Source organism: Cibotium barometz, chromosome 7, assembly GCF_041138505.1.
Source record: "Cibotium barometz isolate CiBa-2024 chromosome 7, ASM4113850v1, whole genome shotgun sequence".
Taxonomy (NCBI): Eukaryota; Viridiplantae; Streptophyta; class Polypodiopsida; order Cyatheales; family Cibotiaceae; genus Cibotium; species Cibotium barometz.
This window is the reverse complement of record NC_141052.1, coordinates 46,351,621-46,356,546: the sequence shown is the minus strand read 5'-3', so window position 1 is coordinate 46,356,546 and position 4,926 is coordinate 46,351,621.

The window sequence follows — 4,926 nt, the reverse complement described above, 5'->3', positions numbered from 1 at the left end:
GTTCCACCGATGGCATGATCAGGGTCCCTGTGGATTCACCGACATGGCAACACATAGAAGAGGAGTGGTCAGAATTCAAGGACAAGCCACATCACTTACAACTTGGATTGGATATGGATAGATTCAATCCATTTGGTCTCAAATCGCCATCACAGACGACATAGCGAGTGGTAGTAGTGAACTACAATCTCCCTCCTTTTGGAAGTCAATAAAGAAGGGTCATGTGATGCTAGCTCTTCTCATGCCTAGCAAGAACAAGGTCAAGAACATGGATGTGTACCTTGAGTCTTTGATCGAGAAGCTTGAGACACTATGGCATGGCATCCAAGTGCGTGTCTTGACCGCTTACACAACATAGCACGGAGGTGAAGACAATTTTAATGTGGACAATGCATGACTTTTTAGGATGTGGAGAGTACTCCGGTATATTTTCTATTCTCAATCACCTTCTTATGATTTGAATTATCAAATATGAGTTGGCTCTAAATATATTTTATTTGTGCATTGTGCATTGTGCATATTTAAGATTCACATCATCTGATCACAATGCTTGTCCGATTTGTGGACCATCGCCGCTTGTTACATCATGGCCTATGCATATCGAGAAGGTCATGCATGAATACCATCACCAATTTTTTTCCATTTGATCTTGAGAAGTTTGTTCCATCTACAAAAGGATTCCTCCCACATCGCACGGAGGTGAAGACAATTTTAATGTGGACAATGCATGACTTTTTAGGATATGGAGTGTACTCTGGTATATTTTCTATTCTCAATCACCTTCCTATGATTTGAATTATAAAATATGAGTTGGCTCTAAATATATTTTATTTGTGCATTGTGCATTGTGCATATTTAAGATTCACATCATCTGATCACAATGCTTGTCCGATTTGTGGACCATCGCTTGTTACATCATGGTCTATGCATATCGAGAAGGTCATGCATGAATACCATCACCGATTTTTTTCCATTTGATCATGAGAAATTTGTTCCATCTACAAAGGATTCTTCCCACATCCTCTAAGAGTAGGAGATTGGGAAGTATCGTGGAGGGGATCATCCCATACGCCACCACCAGGAATGATAAGGTACTCAATCTTCTTTCGTCTCCCATAGTGAACAAAGCTAAGGATAAATCATCTTCTAAATCTGATGCACATCATAAAAAATGTAGCTTCAAATATTTGGGACTATATAATTGGCAAGAGAGATACTTTAGTGGTTCAGGAGGACTTGTGATTAATTGAATACCTCCCCACCACTTGGCCAAGAGAGATACTTTAGTGGTTCAGGAGGACTTGTGATTAATTGAAGACCTTCCCACCACTTGGCCAATAGTTCAAGAGAATGGGAAGGTAATTTTACCTAAAGCACCTTAGATCTTGACAAAGAACAAGGAGAAGAGAGTGAATGATCAAATTGCCTCCTTTCGTACCCCTACAATTGTCATGCATTCTTTAAAAAGGGCATTCAGAAATACAAAGAAGAAAGAAGCAACTCAATTGTATGGTCTAAAAATGCATGATTAGCAAAAATGTTTCGGATATGTTCAATTTACTTATATAATCTTCATGATGGTCTTTCATTATAATTACAATGATGGTCTTTCATTATAATTACAATGATGGTCTTTCATTATAATTACAATGATGGTCTTTCATTATATAATTACAATTAAAACATTGATTGCAATGTTTTATGTTACATAGTTCATTCTTCCCATATGCATTAGGGAGTGTAGAGATATTAAGAAAGTACGCGAGGCCATCTACAAAATGGGGGCAGTGGGTGGTGAGGTATGAAAAACTCTCAGGGAGTTGGACACTAAAGAACATGTAAAATAGCACGTGTGTTTAATAGAAGGGATTTTTTCTTGGATGGATTTACATAAATATTTACGTACATACTAGGGGTTCTTAAATTGGAAAAGTGAAAATTTCTATACAAAGGGTTAGTTTTATTACAAAAATCCATACATAAGGGGTATATTTAATATACAAAAAATTATTAATAAGGGTATTTTTAAATACCTCTTGAATGCACGTGCTATAGGTAGTGTTTACATATTGGATCCCTTGGGGAAAAACTAAAATTCTAACATGGCTTTATTTTATTGTTGCACTAGTTTGTAAGACATGTCATGCTAATTAAATGGACTCAACTCCATCTTAGGTACATAAGCTCCAAGAATATCCATCCATCCACTATTGATGCAGCGCGAGTAATGACAGTGGAGGCAGTGTGCATGATAGAGGAAAACCTCCAAAGAACTATCCTCACTAGTCAATTACATCTTGTGGTACACTTGATAGATAAAGTGTCGGTGTGCGGTGTTGTGCATGCTCAGTTGATGTTCTTCCTTGAGCATTTCATGAAGACTTTGAAGGATTTTGTTAGGTAAAGAGCTAGGCCATAAGGAAGGATGGCATAGGGTTGATGCAGCGCGAGTAATGACAGTGGAGGCAATGTGCATGATAGAGGAAAACCTCCAAAGAACTATCCTCACTAGTCAATTACATCTTGTGGTACACTTGATAGATAAAGTGTCGGTGTGCGGTGTTGTGCATGCTCAGTTGATGTTCTTCCTTGAGCATTTCATGAAGACTTTGAAGGATTTTGTTAGGTAAAGAGCTAGGCCATAAGGAAGGATGGCATAGGGTTGGTTAGTGCAAGAAGCATGTGTCCACATTTCAAAGTATCTCTCTTGAGTGGATGCCACGATTATGGAGTAATGAGGAAGATGAACGTATGGTGTCCACAAGGAAAACAAAGAGCAAGGAGAATGGACACATCAATGTTGAAGAAGGTGAATACATTTTGTATTCTCAGTAGGTGAAGTTATGAAGAGGTGGGTGGCAAGGTATGAAGAGGTGAGGAGAGAAAAGCATTTAGGCATCGATGCTTGCCATTTCCTCTGGAGCTTGCATTATGAAGAAATGGAAAAGGCTGAGAAGAACATGGAGAGATGGTGGACAGAAGAACATGGAGAGATGGTGGACAGAAGAAGAGTGGGAGTACGCAAGAGGATGTGAGCCTCATATAAGTGTGTCTCTACTTTCTCTTTTTTTATTTCAGTAGAATCTCATAATATGGTTATTCAATATCATAAATATATTTCATTTGGTGTTGGTGGTAGTATAAGGTATACAATGCCATGTGGTTCGAATGAAGGCATTTCCACAATCAACGTATAGATACAACGAGAAATACCCAAGATTGTGGGGTTATGGCAAACTTTGAGCAAGAAAGTGAAGCAATGCTTGATTATTGTGGCATGATTTAAAACATTCTAAAGGTTGGATTCAAGACATTCCAAATTTCTATATTGAATGTGAAATGGTTCAAGCTAAGGATGTGTGTGGAGGTGCTCAAGCAACTGTTAAAGGGCATCCAAATGGATTTATAGCAATTGATTTCACAAAAGTTCGGTAAACAGAGAGGGGCACATTTGTGCTACCTCACCATTGTGAACAAGTAAATTCTAACTGGTAAAATGAGAGGGGCAAATTTGTGCTACCTCACCATTGTGAACAAGTAAATTCAAACCATAAGCATTTATTATATCATCCTTATGAATGTTTAATTTACACTAAAGAGCTCGTGGATGAAGTGGTAGTCAAAAATGAACATGCGGAGGGCCAAGTTCAAGATGATGAACATGAGATACCACCACCTAATCAAGATGAAGGTGTCCCTATCCAAGACAATAAGAAGGAATTGAATCCGAGCATAATGATGATGATGTTGAGTCCACTACTAGTGGGATAGATGTTTTTGTTGATCTTGCAATGGAACATATAGATCTTGAGATATACCAATTAGCATGTATGGATTTGATGGAAGATGTGATAGATGATGGGCCAAGCTCACCCTAATGGGATGATGATGTTGAGTCCACTGCTAGTGGGATAGATGTTTTTGTTGATCTTGCAATGGAACATATAGATCTTGAGATATACCAATTAGCATGTATGGATTTGATGGAAGATGTGACAGATGATGGGCCAAGCTCACCCTAATTCATTAAACAATTTCTCAATTTACCAGTCTTGATTTAGTCCATATTTGATTGTATTACAATACATTTGGTGCTTCTTCTTTTGTGATATTGGGATCACATTTTATGCTTCTTTTTTTTGTGATATTCGGATCACATTTGGTGCTTCTTCTTTTGTGATATTGGGAGATACACATCTTTTGCTTTTCTTTTTGTGATATTGGGATCACATATTATGCTTCTTCCTTTGTGCTATTGGGATATTTTGAGCTCTCGAAAATGCTCTCTGGAATGTCTGGATTTTTTTCCAATATGCGGCTATACTTGTAGCTATACACACGGCTATACACGTGCCTATAGCCGCATATTAGCCACGCGTAGCTATAGCCACATGCATAGCCACGTACTAAAACTATGCACACCTACCCAGGTCTGCTCTCTCTCCTTTTTCAAGTGGCTATGATGTGCGATTATGCTCCCCATCTCTTGTAGTGTAGTACAAAGTTTTTATATAGCTCGTAGCCATAAAAGGTTGTAATAGCATTGCAAAATCAAACATCCTCCCTCTCTCTCCCTCTCCCTCTCCCCTTCTCTCTCGCTCTCTCTCTCTCTCTCTCTCTCTCTCACACACACACACACACACCCCTCTCTCTCTCTCTTTCTCTCACGTACAACAAGAGAGATGCTACTAGATATGAAGTGTTATACAGCTCATAGCCGTAAAAGGCTATAATAACATTGTAAAATCAAACATCCTCTATCTCTCTCTCTCTCTTACACACACACACACAATCAAGAGAGAGAAGCTAGTAGATCTAAAGTGTTATATAGCTCGTACCATAAAAGGCTATGATAACATTGCAAAATCAAACATCCTCCCTCTAGTAGCATATCTCTCTCTCTCTCTCTCTCTCTCTCTCTCTCAC